The sequence below is a fragment of the Schistocerca nitens genome, chromosome 6 (genome assembly GCF_023898315.1).
Source record: "Schistocerca nitens isolate TAMUIC-IGC-003100 chromosome 6, iqSchNite1.1, whole genome shotgun sequence".
NCBI classification, from domain to species: Eukaryota; Metazoa; Arthropoda; class Insecta; order Orthoptera; family Acrididae; genus Schistocerca; species Schistocerca nitens.
In genome coordinates, this window is record NC_064619.1 from 279,655,796 (window position 1) to 279,673,468 (window position 17,673).

The window sequence follows — 17,673 nt, forward strand, 5'->3', positions numbered from 1 at the left end:
ACACTAATGTCCAAGGGATCACCGATTTTTCTCACCTTTGACACGGTCATGGCAGACAACGAATGCTGCTCTAGTAAGAGGCGCTTCTCAAACGATGTTCAAATCCTTACTACACGAGAGCGTCAAACAGCGGCGTCGTCTTAAACAGGGAACTTCTGGAAGACAGGCGATGTTGTCCTCGTGAAGCCACGGTGGCTCAATTTATTGTCGTTGTTGTTATGGTTTTCCGTCTGAAGACTGGTTTGTTGCAGCTCTCCCCGCTACTCTATCCTGTGTAAGACTCTTTATCTGTGAGAAACTACTGCGGTCTACATTCATTTCAAACTGCTTACTGTATTCATGTATAGATTCCTGTACAATTCTACCCACCGCCTCCGCCCCCTCGCCCCCCCCCCTCCCAATACCATGCACAAACGCACACACACACACACACACACACACACACACACACACACACACACATACTTTCCTCTGTTACTGCATGGACGACTCCTTGGTGCCTTAGGATGTATCTTAGCATTCTTTTAGTCAAGTTATGCCACAAATTGCCCCATTTCGATTCAGTACGTCCTCATTAGTTATTCTATCTACCCAAGTAATATTCAACATTGCCACATTTCAAAAGCTAATATTCTTTTCCTTTCTGAACTGCCTAACGTTCACGTTTCACTTCCCTAAAAGGCTACACTCCAGTCAAATACCTTCAGAAAACACTTGCGGACACATACATTTATGTAAGAGGACCGCACTGACTTCAGTGACATTTGAACACAATGTGAATGAGCATAGGCTAATGGAAAATAGGTTAGTGCACTATTTTTGCTCTAACGTTAGTTCGATCGTATTTTGGTTTGGTATGATTTATGAATGAAGTCACCATTTCATTCTCATTCATACATGAATCATAATTTATCCCTGCGATATATTTTAGAGCAAACACGCTTTAATCAGCTATCTAACGTCATCTATTATCCCGCAAATGTTCTTCGTTTTTCTTCATGTTAAATTTTATATGACTGTTCAATATATTTATTGACTTGCTGTTCCCCAGTTTTCTGCGAATTACCAGAAATGAAGGTATGATTCCTCTTTTTGCGTATATGTCATAATTTGCATAAAAATAACGTACCTTTATATACAAATTGTACATCAATATTATCGTCAGGGAGGACTACAGCTCATCATAATTCTGTGAGGTTTGTGATATTTGCCACAGATTTTATTAAATTTGACATAATTTGTACTTTCATTACATCTAGTGAAACAAGAAACTGTGTTGAATCTTAAGTGAAGTTGTCGGGTTTAGTGTCGTGGAATATTTTTTGGAACAATGAAACTTTTCCAGGAAGAAGACATCAACAAGTATGCCAAAATATTATGTTTGTTTTTCAAGTGACAAAGTTCTGATTTGCTGATTTTCTCACTTTTTATTATGCTGAATGTTACGGTTCTGTTCCCAATGCATTCAAGAATGGACATTGTTATAACGACTGCTTAAATTCCGCCGTGCAACATGTAATTCATGTGACGTTATCCTCGCGAGGATCGAATATCTGTCCTTAGAAACAGAAAATATTTCCAAGGCTACGAATAATTCATTTTCCTAGACCTTCCTAACAAAGATATATGCTCCGTTGCCTACGACTGAGTGTACCTAATATGATAAACTGAAACTAAAAATGAAAAGAAAAAGCGCAGGGTGTGTCATGTAGGCTATTGGAAAGCTTCTCAGGTAAGGCTTTTCTGCACGACGAGGCGAACGCGTATTGTAAGAGAAATAAAAGGAAAAAAGTCGCACTCTGAGACGGATGTTCATGTTATTGCAGTCTTCATGTCGTTTACTCCTGTACTGAAGTGATCGTAATTCATATAGGACTGATGAAAGACCCAGTGTCAGTCATGAATTACACTTGTGTCGCCAGATAAGATCTTAATGTGTCACAGCTGCTGACAGTCCACTGCTAACACCATAATACATTAATACCTACAACCGGTCCGAACAATCCACTGCAATTTCCTCTGGAGCTACACACGTCCCCACACAATGAGAACTTGCCGCGTGCGGCGTGCTGCTGTCCGCCGATTATATCTGAGCAGACTTGCTGGAGCCTCCAGCGCGGTCGGTCAGTCGCCGCTCTATATATAGAACACCGGCCGGCCGCAGCCACCTCTCCCTAGCTCTCGAAACTACTCTGCGGCGTCGATCAACATTCTCGTAATTCACACACTCTTCGATACACCATTACAAGTGATGGGTCACTGCAATAAACAAGAATGCAACCAGACATGGGATACAGTAGAATGCATAGCCTGTGACTGCTTTTGGTGCAGTCCAAGTCTGCAGCCCACAAGCCCTCTTGCTGTGTGTGGCACAGGATTCATCTGATATACCTCTGATTTACTCCACATTTCTGTTTCATTCGCGGAGAGTGCACGGGAAGAACGAGTATTGGTAATATTTCATTTTTTTGGGGGGGGGGGAGGGGGGGGGGGCTGTCATTTGACGGACTTAATGGCGTTTCTTTCCTGTGTCAGTCTCTTCGTCTCATAGTAACACTTGCACCCAAGATCCTCAATTATTTGTTGCGTTATATATTCCAATCGTAATACATATCATATCATCCCGTCCTTTCTTCTTGTCAATGTTCTCCAAATGCTTCATCTTCACCGAATCTATGAAGAACCTTCTCGCTGCCACAGACACGTTCACTGCCCACCTCTGAAGTACTCGCTCCTCACTCCTTCCCTAGCTGATTACAAAACCAAAACCGGCCAAAAAGGTAAGACCGTGAAAATAGGACAACACCAAAGATATCAAGAATCAACTGCAACATACGAGCCGCACCGGCTCACAAACACTCGGCGAAGTGACACATCGGAAAAAGAAATGTCGGGTAAGGCCTTTCTGAAATACATTCCTAGAGTGACGGCCGCATATTGTACAGACACGATATAACGATTACTATAAACTGCCAAAGAAGACCAAAGAGTGTCTAAGATCGGCAAAGGAGCCCACTTGGAAATTAGTGGTAACTACTATCGGACCAAACTGCTGAGGTCATCGGTCCCTAGGCTTACACACTACTTAATATAACTTAAACTAACTTACACTAAGGACAACACACACACACATGCCCAAAGGGAGGTCTCGAACCTCCGACGGGGGAAGCCGCGCGAACCGTGGCAAGTCGCCCGCGACCGCATGGCTACCCCGTGCGGCGGAGCCCACTTTCAATGTCGGAAACATACCACATACCACATACGTGCTGACAAGTCTGTATTGGAATGAGTGGACGATTAATCAACACCAGTATCCCCGAACACAAGCGGCATTGCAAGTTGGGGAAGGTGGAGATATCGGCCGTATGGAAGTAGGAGACGGACTAAATAGTGAAATTCACCGATGCGGAAGTTCTTGCTGTAGAGAATAGCTATCACACCCGCTTGTTCAGGAAAGGTGTAGCAATAAACAAACATCACAACAGCTTCAATAAGAATAAAGCCTCAAGATGAACGGATCCTGGATTCCCGTGCTGCTACGAACGACCATTACACTACCAAGGGGAGTACCTCAACGATAATGACAACCGAAATGCACTTGAACGTTGGCGCGCCAACTATATAAAATCTGCGGCCGCGATCTCGTCTCCAGTCCACAACAAGCAATGGAGGTTGAAGTTGTGACAATGCCAGCCAGTGCTGGCAAAACATCACAATAATCATCAAGCAAACGTCGCCGGCGCGGAGTGGCCGCGCGGTTGGAGGCGCCTTGTCACAGATTGCGCAGCTCCTCCCGACGAAGTTTCGAGTTCCCCCTCGGGCATAGGTGTCTGCGTTTCCCTTAGTGTAAATTAGTTTAAGTAGTGTGTAAGTCTAGGAACCGATGACCTCAGCAGTTTGGTCCCTTAGGAATTCACACACAAACAAAGGTCAGCCGGAGAATCCGAGACAGAAGCAAAAAGGCAGTTTGTAAGTATTGTTCTCATCCAGTATCTTAAAATTTCAAATAATTCGTGCTGTTTAAAGGCTCCATCAACGAGAAAAATCCTTCTACGCCCAGACTGGTTGAAGCCAATCGATCTCATGATGGACTCTACAGCGTCTGCACAAAGCACGACATTGAACAAATCTAAATCAACTCATTAACACACAGAAACAGTACTAAAACAATACTGTAGAAAAACACATATAAGACGGTCGTAAACAAATGTTACATTAAATGGTACACTGATCAGTTAAAACAATATGACCACCGACCTGCTGTCGATGGAAACCAGTCCCTGGCAAAGAATGACTGTTAAACACAAGGGGGTTCATGTAATATCAGTGAGCGTGCTGCCCGTGTGTAGAATGGGGAACGCGCGATCTATCTTGAGTATGAGCGATGGCAGATTGTGATGTCCCAGAGGCTCAGACCGAGCATTTCGGGAACTGAATTACTTGTCGGGTGTTCGAGGAGTGTTGTGGTGAGTGTCTTCAACACGCTGTAAACCCAAGTGGAAACCACGCGCAGAAGTCGTGGGGTTAGAGAGTCACCCTTCATTACAGATTCGGACTTCGTTTAGGCTGGACAGCTGGTAAAACAGGACAGGAGGTGAACTGTGGCGGAACTATCACCAGACATTAGCGCTGGGTATGGTACATGTGTTCCTGAACACACGGTGCACCGAACACTCCTAACAATGACTACCGCAAGCGACCACCTATGTCAACACCACGACATCGGCAACTACCACTGAAATGAGCACCTGACCATCAGTACCGGATGTCGGCGCAGTGGCAAAGCGTTGCACGGTCTGTTGAATCCCTATACATCCAGCGTCATGCATATGGGAAGGCGTGAATGCGTCGTCTTACATGGGAATAGCTTCTTGACGCCTATACTGTGGAACGGAGACAAGTTGGCGGCGCCTCCATTATGCTCTGGGGATGATTCACGTGGGCATCCATGGGTCCAGTGCAATTCGTACAGGACACAATGACGGCCAAGGACTATTGTGCACTGGTTGCAGATCACGTACACCCCTACATAACGATCATGTTTGCCGACAGCAGTGGCACTTACAGCAAGATAATGCGCCACGCCACAAGGGCAGGAGTGCGATGGAGTGGTTAGGGGAACACAGCGAGGAGTTCCAATTGACGTGCTGGCCCCCCAGCTCGCCAGATCTGAACCCGACTGAACACATGTGGTATGTCATTGAACGCCATGAGCTCAACGCCTCCTCTCTCGAATTTACGGGAATTAGGTGAATTGTGTCTGCAGGTGTAATGCCAACTACCTCCAGCGAACTATCAAGGCGCCGTTGATTCCACGCCGTGATGCGTCCCCATTGTTATCCATCCCAGAGGTCGACATACCGGCTATTACGTAGGTGGTTACAATGTTCTGACTGATCAGTGTTTTTAGCAGCTTAGGCTTGGCAGAACACTTGTAAATTCCAGAACGGAGTCGAAAGTTGTCTGTTAACACTGATAATTGATCCGTGGCGGCTCCAGTTCATTTTATCTCTGTTTTCCCAGTGCTTGCTTTCACTGGCGCCCCATAGGCAGCGCGAATTTAACTTGCAGTTTTCGTAGATAATCGCTGTCTCAGAGAGTCTCAAATAGGGCCGCAATAGGTTGTGAGGTGACAACGGGCAGACCTGGACGCTTGCAGATTTGCCTTCGCGTTTCGGTGTATGCGAGGACCGTTATTGGAAAATTTTGTGGTCAGTATTGCTCTGCTCTGACACCTGTGCCTTTTCTGCTGATCCCTTAGCATCACTGGAACGTTTTCATTTATTGTGATTAATCTTGGCCGCAACCGTGTTGTACCTTTGCATTTATTTCATTGGTGGAAATCAACGTCTGTAAATTAGTTGGCGATAAAGTGTATCTCTGAGACCTTTACTTGCTGTGAATTATCAAGGCCATAAGCAGTGCAGCGGGGTACACTCGGCCCTTGTGAGACAAACTCAGGAGCTACTTGAGTGAGACGTAGCGGCTCCGGTCTCGTAAACTGACATACGGCCAGGAGAGCGGTGCGCTGTTCACATGCCCCTCCATATCCGCATCCAGTGACGCTTGTGGGCTGTGGATGGCACGGCGGCACGTCGGTACCGTAGGGCCTTCACGGCCCGTTCGGGTGGAGTTTAGTTTCAGTTTTTATAAGCGGTGCAGCAGTTTCAAACTCAGTGGTTTGCAAGAAAAACTTAACTTTACCCTCGAGTGTAGGCAGTTTGCTGTTTGAGCTTCAGTGTTTAATCATGTTCTTTACTGAGTTTTATTTACTTGGTTATAAGTCGTGTGGCATGATTCGTGTTCGCGGTGTTTGAGATTTTTTAAGTTTCGTTAAGTTTGTAATTTTAAGGTTTGTAATTTTTTAGGAGGTATTCCCTCTATTAATATGTTTGTTTTCAAACCAGGTTCTAGGTAGTTGTAAAGCCTGAGGAATTATCAAGGAAATACTGTTTGTAATGCCAAGTCACTAAGTATTCCATTGGAGGCGTAAGATTAATCATTTATTTATTATGTCTGTTTGATTTAAGTAGGCACCTGGCCCTGCATTTCCGGTGTAAAGTTTTCCTAAATCTTTTGGGGAGTTATTAATCGTTATACTTTTATCTTACCAGCGATTTAAGATCTATTTCCTTAAGGCAGTTTTTTTGCGAGTAATCTTTGCTACCTAATTTTATGATGGATTTTTTGGGCTTAAAGCTGTGATAGCTTACGAAGCCTGTGTCTCACCTATGTAGCGTATGTTAGCAGCGCCTCTTGGCCTTGTGAAGCGCGAACCCGGCATTTCCACGGCTGCCGAACGCGAGGGCCAGTTGCTGTTATTCCCCCTGCACATGCCCTCAGGTTGTTTGAGGCGTGTCCGCTATTGCTATAGCGGAACTGTTCAACTTAGCGGCTTGCCTTCATTAACTTAAGTTTTGCCTTTCCCTTCTTAAGGCTCTGATGTACTACCTTCAACTTCTAAATATTCTGTCTAAAGGATTATACGTGAGCGGTGTTTTGGGCTAGTTCCTTTGCCTGTTCAAATATTTGCGTAAATTATTATTGTGCTGAGGAAAATTTAAATGTAATTTTCGTGCTGTTTGCCATCTCCTGTTTTTAATGATAACTCACTATTCTTTGCTTGAGCTTAATTTGTCATTGTATCCGTTCTATGAATGTTCGGTTTTTATTGCAAATTACCAGTTCTTAAATTAATATCTGTGACTGTTTAAGAAGATTGTGCAAGAGTTAGCTTTTATTTACTTATTGTTTAAGACAGGTTTTATTTTTTATTTGTTGCTGGCACTGATTCCTTGGCGTAGCAAGAATTGAAAGTTTAGTCATGCCGATCTGTGGTTAAAATTTACAAAAGCGTATTTTCATTTAACAGCCTCTTATGTTTAGAGATATGTACTGATTATTGTATTTTATTTGGTGCTGTCATCTGCACTCTAAATAAATGTGAGCATTCAAAGGCCAAATGATGCAAGAATTATGGACCAATTCTTCTATGTGATTCTTGTCCTATTCCAACCTGTATCTTGAGGTTCCAATACTGATTTATTAATTTCGTAGTGTGTATAACAACTGAATCTGATAATTTGGGGATATGTGAAACTTTAAAATGGCGGTAACTATGAGAACACCGACTTTAAAAAAAATGGTTCAAATGGCTCTGAGCACTATGGGACTCAACTGCTGAGGTCATTAGTCGCCTAGAACTTAGAACTAGTTAAACCTAACTAACCTAAGGACATCACAAACATCCATGCCCGAGGCAGGATTCGAACCTGCGACCGTAGCGGTCTTGCGGTTCCAGGCTGCAGCGCCTTTAACCGCACGACCACTTCGGCCGGCTACACCGACTTTAACATTTAGTGCGTGACAAGTGTATTTTTTATGAAGCTATCGTTTCATAACGATGTGAAGCTTCGGGTTTGCTTGACGGCAGCAGAAGAAGCGAGATCTTAATACGAAGGCGGCTTTTACACAGCGACAATGATTACGCAACATGTTCAGTGTTTGGAACCGTAGGCGAGATGACCGTCACGAAGTAAGTAAGTTTACCTAAGGAGCAGAAATGAATAAACTGACTGTCCATTTGCTGGTTTCTTTAGTATGACCGGGCGTACGTTCTTCATTTACTGAATGTGAAAATAGCTTTCAGTCTTTTCTGAATATAAAACACTTCTAACAGAGTTTATTCGATTCGGTAGCTTGAAGTACAATACTGTGCAACAGAGTTACCATCGGATGCTTTCGTATAACTAAACATGCGTATACAGGAACGTATGCTGCAAACTTGTGACAAGAGACGGATAAATCTACCACTTGCGGCCTACCGGCGAGCACATAACATTCGTTCCCTCTCCTCTGATCCTCAAGGCAGTTGTTTAGTCTACGTCATCTGCCGATAAATTAGCCGCTTCCACTAGCCCACACAGAAGAATTACGTACCAACGTTCAACTAACTGAGTCACTTACTCATGTTCAGCATTATAATATTTAGGGAGATATTATGGCATGATATTTACATGTGTCATTGTAAGTGCTGAAAAATAAGCAAGCTTTACCCTAAAGCACACTATTTGGAAAGTCATTTTGTTCGCTGCCCTCGGAAGTGGATAGGGCAAAAGAGGGGGGGAAGCCGCACTTCTGTGCCACCTTCAAACTACAACTGACGCAGCACCATCTTTGCCACTGTATAAGCAGAAACAAACAACTAGTACTCTACAAATGTGTAGACGTCGATCTTCATCGATACACATGACTCAGTGACAATAGGACCACAGCTTCTATATGGAAGATGTAACAAGAAGGAATGGCCAAGCTTTCAGGAAAGATTCCTCACATATTGAGTAAGAAAATATGTTACATGGAAGTGTGTCCAGACGCACTTTAGTTCTGTTAGAATTTCTACAGTTCATCAACACTTCAATCATGGGAAACAAAAAAAATGGCCCTCACCACTATGGGACTTCAACATCTGAGGTCATCAGTCCCCTAGACTTAGAACTACTTAGACCTAACTAACCAAAAGACATCACACACACGTCCATGCCCGAGGCAGGATTCGAACCCGCGACCATAGCAGCAGCGCGGTTCCGGACTGAAGCGCCTAGGGCCGCTCGGCCACGGCGGCCGGCCATGGGAAACACACCACGAAAGAACGTATCAGCACAGTATGAAACAATCCGCTAAATGAAATGCCATCCGTTAGCATGGATACTTGTATGGACCAGCCGTCTCATTGAATCCCTGATGTCATGACGAATCTATGGAAAATTGCGTATCGCTTCACAGTTAAACAATACGGTCACAAAGACTCTGTACGTTCCGTATCGGGGTTCCGAACACAAGAGCTTTCAAATGCCTCCACAAATAAAAGTCTAGTCTTGGCAAAAACAGACATAATGTCTTATGGGATAACAGCAATCAGTGATTTTATAATGTTACTTTAAAATCCGTCTTGATTGCAAATTTTTTTTTATTATTCATATGACCGGTTTCGGTTCATTCAGAACCATCTTCAGATCTGATATTTTAGTTACAGGAGTAACCCGTCCAAATCCAGCAACTTTCACATGCTACGTCACATGTGACGTAGCATGTGAAAGTTGCTGGATTTGGACGGGTTACTCCTGTAACTAAAATATCAGATCTGAAGATGGTTCTGAATGAACCGAAACCGGTCATATGAATAATAAAAAAAAAATTTGCAATCAAGACGGATTTTAAAGTAACATTATAAAAGTCTAGTCGGCTTAGTTCCAGAACCTGTTATTTACTAGTGTACGAAAATTAACATTGAAATGAGCAAGACTGCCATTGTGCATGAAGTATATATTTTATCAAACTCTTAAAGGCATATGTTCTAGCAGGATAGGTAGAATATTTTCCAAAAAGGCACGCTAAGTCCCTCCGTTGAGCCTTGGTGGAACACGAGGCCCTAAAATGCAGTCAGCAACGACGCTGGCACATACGCCGACAGAAAATCTTGGTTGACGTGACAGCACAATTTCGTGAGAATTCTCGACAACCCGTAATAAAAAATAGGAGTGGGCTCAAAACTGAACCTTGTGGGACTCCCATCGAGATTTCTTCCCTCTCATAAAATGCTTTTTTCCTTGCAACATTGTCTGAATTATTCAGCAGAAGTTTCTGCATTCTATTAAGTATGACTCAACCAGTTGTGATCAACGCGATTATGAAGAGAAGTAGACAATGATCTCTAGCATGAAAATAAAGTATTTCCGGATCCACGTCCATACAATACATTTTATATCTATATGTGTGAGGAATGATTCCTCAAAATTTTCATTGGTTAGTGAGATAAACAAACACTCAGAGATGTTAAGCAAAAACAAGCGATTTATTACAAAGCTGATTTGCAAAAATTCCACCTCCGGCTTCAATGCATTTTCGAATTAGCTTGACCTCTCCAACTGCAGCTCTTTTGTGTCGTCTTTGTACTTTTCTAAGGGTAGCACTATTCATAGTCCGAACTATCAATTTATCCCTTGTGTTTACTTTTTCTTCATAAGTATTGCTTTTCAACCCTCCCTGTAGGAAAAAATTTAAAGGGATTGGGCGGTGAACCTTGATAGTCAAGGAAGGTGACCATTTCTGTTTGTCTGTCTTCCGGAAAATGTTAAATTTAGAGATCGTATCATCTGACATCTGGAGCGTGCAGGGATGCAGTAACAGCTGCATCAACGAAGTAATAAATTTAAACGTCAGTTTTTCGCACATCTCATTGCTTATGACGTCATTCCTTCTGAACTACGTGTCGAACAAGGACGTAATTCAGTACTATATGTGCACACTGTCTAAAACGTGTCGCGAATACAGTAAGCAATAAAGAAGTAATAAATTATAACGTAATGTCTAAGGTGGTCCATAGGAAAAACCACTACCATCACAGGTGGTAGTTTTACTGCATGAACAGTGGAAAAGTAGTAAGTCATAAACTTCCTTCCCCTCATCATTTTCTGGGGTTGCAAGCGAGAAAAAATTTCATACAAGTTTTAAATTATATGTAAGAGATGTTGCAAGTTGCCAAGTGCTCTCATTGCCAAGTACTAGGTGAATAAATTCTGGGAATTCACGCTTCGGCCTAAGCTTCTCTTTCATACCACCCCAATCCCTTTCCGATTGTTGCCTGACTGTAAGGTACATGTGAATAAAGTTTGGCTGAAATCGATCCAGTGGTTTAGAAGATGAGGAACATACATACTGACACATACATAAATACCCAATTTTTATAATATTTATGTATTTGTAACATACTTGCGTCATGCTTGTACGATGCTATAGATATGACCAGCAGATCACAATGATAGTTGAAACAGTCTGTTACGTAAACTCAGGTACAACCACACAAACTGAGTTCCAAAACAAAAATAAAATCGATAGATAAATCCATAGCGAGTTGTGTACCAATACCTGAAACGTAACCAGCTGTGTCTCTGTGACGCATGAAAAGTGGAAACGTGACAAAGAAAGTTCTATTCGGATTACTCTATACCATGACATCCTAAAATACTTACTGTTCCTCCTGAAACGCCCGTATAAATGTTACAAAACTTTAATTATGTGTTTCGGCTGGATCGCGATATTTTCAGATTTAAAAAATAAAATATAGGACTTCCACTACTCCCGGTATAAGCTGATATGAGTCGCTACAAATAAGCTTTCACATTTTAAACAGGTTTATCTGTTTTTCCTTTATTCCAGGCCGTTAGGATACTTTTATGATAACTAAATTAAGCAGTTTGTCCAATACTTTAGTGAACGTAGGCATTCTAAAATATCGTGAAAACCAAATTACCGACTTATAAAAGGGTAGCATCTTTTTAAATTGATATACACTCCTGGAAATTGAAATAAGAACACCGTGAATTCATTGTCCCAGGAAGGGGAAACTTTATTGACACATTCCTGGGGTCAGATACATCACATGATCACACTGACAGAACCACAGGCACATAGACACAGGCAACAGAGCATGCACAATGTCGGCACTAGTACAGTGTATATCCACCTTTCGCAGCAATGCAGGCTGCTATTCTCCCATGGAGACGATCGTAGAGATGCTGGATGTAGTCCTGTGGAACGGCTTGCCATGCCATTTCCACCTGGCGCCTCAGTTGGACCAGCGTTCGTGCCGGACGTGCAGACCGCGTGAGACGACGCTTCATCCAGTACCCAAACATGCTCAATGGGGGACAGATCCGGAGATCTTGCTGGCCAGGGTAGTTGACTTACACCTTCTAGAGCACGTTGGGTGGCACGGGATACATGCGGACGTGCATTGTCCTGTTGGAACAGCAAGTTCCCTTGCCGGTCTAGGAATGATAGAACGATGGGTTCGATGACGGTTTGGATGTACCGTGCACTATTCAGTGTCCCCTCGACGATCACCAGTGGTGTACGGCCAGTGTAGGAGATCGCTCCCCACACCATGATGCCGGATGTTGGCCCTGTGTGCCTCGGTCGTATGCAGTCCTGATTGTGGCGCTCACCTGCACGGCGCCAAACACGCATACGACCATCATTGGCACCAAGGCAGAAGCGACTCTCATCGCTGAAGACGACACGTCTCCATTCGTCCCTCCATTCACGCCTGTCGCGACACCACTGGAGGCGGGCTGCACGATGTTGGGGCGTGAGCGGAAGACGGCCTAACGGTGTGCGGGACCGTAGCCCAGCTTCATGGAGACGGTTGCGAATGGTCCTCGCCGATACCCCAGGAGCAACAGTGTCCCTAATTTGCTGGGAAGTGGCGGTGCGGTCCCCTACGGCACTGCGTAGGATCCTACGGTCTTGGCGTGCATCCGTGCGTCGCTGCGGTTCGGTCCCAGGTCGACGGGCACGTGCACCTTCCGCCGACCACTGGCGACAACATCGATGTACTGTGGAGACCTCACGCCCCACGTGTTGAGCAATTCGGCGGTACGTCCACCCGGCCTCCCGCATGCCCACTATACGCCCTCGCTCAAAGTCCGTCAACTGCACATACGGTTCACGTCCACGCTGTCGCGGCATGCTACCAGTGTTAAAGACTGCGATGGAGCTCCGTATGCCACGGCAAACTGGCTGACACTGACGCCGGCGGTGCACAAATGCTGCGCAGCTAGCGCCATTCGACGGCCAACACCGCGGTTCCTGGTGTGTCCGCTGTGCCGTGCGTGTGATCATTGCTTGTACAGCCCTCTCGCAGTGTCCGGAGAAAGTATGGTGGGTCTGACACACCGGTGTCAATGTGTTCTTTTTTCCATTTCCAGGAGTGTATTTCAACAAATATTATTCGTTTATTAACCTGTGTGATACATGCACCAGACACACGCCAATATGCGTGTGATTTGGTGCTACGGTTTTATCGAGTTGGTAACGCCACATTTCTCATATACACTCACAAATGATCACGGACATTTCGATAATTTCTCAGTTATAACGGCGTGCAGCAGCTGGTAGCGGCGGTAGCATCCGTCTTCCTGCACTGTAGGTAACATTACGGCTGGTAAACTAACATCGAATGCAAAGCACATCTCTGAGGCTTCAGCTGACATGAGGAATGTTAAGAAGTGTTTGTGTGCCACAGTGATTTATTGTTTGCACTGCAACGTTTTGCGCATCGTCCTCAAAAGTCCTCAGGATCAGAACAAGACGAAACTTTTGGAACATACTGCGGGAGCTAACGGCATTCTGCTGACGAATACGTTATTGTACCTGGAAAAGCTAGCCACCTCAACATGCACACATCAACTCGCAACCATTAGCCTAATATCCTGAAATAAAGTTTGTCAAAAGTACAGTAAACGTTGCTGGTATCGTTCATCTACGTCTGATGTAGACAGATTTTTTCACAATAATAAAAAGAGAAACCATTTCTGTTTTGGCAATAGAAGTTCTACAGAACCATTTTCTTTTTATTTTATTTATTCGTGATTTAGTTTTTTCGGCGACTATTTTCGAAACTGCGACCCCAAAACCAGCTGCAAAAAATAATAAGTGAAACAAAAATAATAATTTATAGCTGCAGCACTTCTGTTTCCATCTGTACGAAAACTATCCACTTTCAGGCCTTTTGCTCCTACATTCGTACACACAAATTCTGAGCGTATAATGCGAGAGGAATCACTGCCCACCCCCAACTGTGTTTCACTCGAATCATTCACAAGAACACAAATTATTTTATATAAAAGTACGTTAATTCTCGTAAATGCCTTATAAAATGTAGAGGATACCTGATCTCTGCAGCGCTGGGAGGGCTGAGACAGTCGTCCTCGTCCGTTGGCAGCGACGTCTCCAGACAATGTGCAGTGAGCAAAGGATCGGTGGTCCAGGTGGACGCATCCAGAACAGTTACAGGGAACAGGTTGTTTTGGACACGTTCACCTACCCAGTTTGCAAGATGCTGCACTGGATGCTGCTAAGAAAAGAGAGAGACAGAATTCGTCACCAAAACAAATACATTATCAGCTATGGAGCGACAAACAGAATGCTAAATTAATGGGGAAGATTGCGAGAACCCGTTTCAACAATGATACAAACAATATATTAATACGTTATACACTGAAGAGCCAATGAAATTGGTACACTTGCCTCATATCGTGTAGGGCCCCGCGAGCAAGCAGAAGTGCCGCAACACGACGTGGCATGAACTCGACTAATGTCTGAAGTTCTGATGAAGAGAATTGACACCATGAATTCTGCAGTACGGTCCACAAACCCGTATGAGTACGTAGCATCTCAGGTATGCTGAATAATACAAAATTGTTAAGGCTTTCGTGGCCACTTGTTAACAAACTGCCTATTGGCTTCTGTCTCGGACTCTAAGGCTGACGTGAATCTAATGTTTTTACAGACGTTTCGCCAGCACGAGTGACTGGCATTGTCAAAGCTTCACCCTCCATTTACCACCGGCAATGGAGGGTGAAGCTTTGACAATGACAGCCACTCGTGCTGGCGAAACGTCAGTAAAAACATTAGACGTACGTCGGCCGAAGAACCCGAGACAGAAGCCAATAGACAGTTTGTCATGCTCAATAATATTCAAAGTCTGGGGAGTTTGGTGGCCAGCGAAAATGCTCAAACTCAGAAGAGTGTTCCTAGAGCCACTCTGTTGCAGTTCTGGACGTGTAGGGTGTCCCATTGTCCTGTTGGAATTGCCGTTGTTCGTCGGAATGCACAATGGACATGAACGGATGCAGGTGGTCAGACAGGATGCTTACGTACGTGTCACCTGTCAGAGTCGTAAATAGACGTACCAGGTGTCCCACATCACTGCACTGCACACGCCCCACACCATTACAGAGCCTCCACCAGCTTGAACAGTCTCCTGCTGACAAGCAGGGTCCATGGATTCATGATGTTGTCTCCATACCCGTACACGTCCATCCACTCGATACAATTTGAAATGAGACTCGTCCGACCAGGTAACACGTTTCGAGTCATCAACAGTCTAATATCGGTGTTGAGTGGCCCAGGCGAAGCTTAAAGCTTCGTGTCGTGCAGTCATCAAGCGTGGGCTCCGAAAGCCCATGTCGGTGATGTTTCGTTGAATGGCTAGCACGCTGACACTTGTTGACGGCCCATAATTGAAATCTGCAATTTGCGGAAGAGTTGCACTTCTGGCACGTTGAACGATTCTCTTCAGTCGTCGTTGCAAGATGTTTTTCCGGCCGCAGCCATGTCGGAGATTTGACGTTTTACCGGATTCCTGATATTCACGGAACACTCGTGAAATGGTCCTACGGGAAAATCCCCTCTTTATCGGCATCTCGGAGATGCTGTGTCCCACCGCTCGTATGCTGACTATAACGCCACCGTCAAACTCGCCTGAATTTTGATAACCTGCCAGCAATCGATCTAACAGATGCCCCACGCAGTTATTGTCTTACATAAGCGTTGCGGCCGCAGCGCCGTACTCTGTCTGTTTACATATCTCTGTATTTGAACACTCATGCCTATACAAGTTTCTTTGGCGTTTCAGTGTATTACAGAGAGTGGAGTGAGGTGTGCTTTTATGCTGTGGTCATAGTGGCTTCGACAACGGTCGCCAGAGACTACCCGACAACATCTGCCGAATTGTTTGTCGCAGTGTGTCCTATAGCCTTCGTCAGTTTTTGGCGAGACCAAGGAGATTAGAAGCTATTCTGGAAAGGTTTGGCGTGTACTATACGCTTTACGAATGTATAGGCTGAAGAGAGAAGCCGGCCGGTGTGGCCGTGCGGTTCTAGGCTCTTCAGTCTGGAACCGCGTGACCGCTACGGTCGCAGGTTCGAATCCTGCCTCGGGCATGGATGTCTGTGCTGTCCTTAGGTTGGTTAGGTTTAAGTATTTCTAAGTTCTAGGAGACTGATAACCACAGATGTTAAGTCCCATAGTGCTCAGAGCCTTTTTTTTTTTTCTTAAGAGAGAAACTTTATATGATATACTCGAGATGATTCGTGATGACATTGAAAAGCAAGATTGGAAACGCTCTGCGCAGTTTCAAATAAATTCATCAGAACAAGCATAAGTCAACTAACCCTAACAGACTAATTCTGCGTATGTCTGAAAGACAAACTAAAGTTTTAGAATAAAAAGTGGGAACATGTACACCAATTGAAAACCGCCTCAAAAAAATGGTTCAAATGGCTCTGAGCACTATGGGACTCAACTGCTGAGGTCATTAGTCCCCTAGAACTTAGAACTAGTTAAACCTAACTAACCTAAGGACATCACAAACATCCATGCCCGAGGCAGGATTCGAACCTGCGACCGTAGCGATCACGCGGTTCCAGACTGCAGCGCCTTTAACCGCACGGTCACTTCGGCCGGCGAAAACCGCGTCATATAACTAAATTACCTTCATGAAAACATCGGCTAACAGTAATAATAATTCGTAGACAACGAATGAATATCTTTCAGAACCCAAGGAAAGTCGACTACAGTAGCTGCGAGCATCAAAATTGACACACATCACCGTTCTCAGTGGAACATAACTTTTTTAAAGTAACATTTTAGGCCAAAATATTTCCAATATAGATTTTTCCTGTGCTGCAGATGACATGCTACATCCTCGGGATACCACAATCTTCTTCTTTCTTTCATTACACTCAAAAATTTCTCTCAATCCACGTTTTGGGTGTGGGGACGTCGCCCGATTCGACGGAAGAAGACGAACTGATACCTGTTCCGCCTATCGTCGTCCGACGTCTGCGCGTTCGGGTGACGAGATCGGTGGCGTTGAGACCGCCTACATGCTAGCGTACAGATGTAGAAAGTTTGTCCGTCTTCGGCCGACATTGGTCGTCGGTGGGACGCCCCGATGCCCGTGCCCCAGTGATCGCGTTCTTAGTAGTGCGGGAGAAAGGTGGGGATTTGTGTTGGAGTATCAGCGTGGGAAACAATTTTAACTGGCCGCAAATCGTCAGTTCGCTACACTTCTGTTCGCCAACGGCTGCAAAGGATCTCACTTTACTCGCATTTGTTCCAGTTCACTATACATCGGACAAGAAGCAGTATGTTAGTTTGAAGTTAAGAGCTGCATGTTGCGAGCAACAAATTCTTAAGGGTACATAGTAGACACCTAAGCCACTCGTTGCCTGCTTGTCGGTGGACTGATAAGTGGAGAACGCCTCAGAGAGGCGGTGTTACGAGGCTGGTATCCGGCTCGTTTACTGTGGTCGTCAAAGGCTTTAC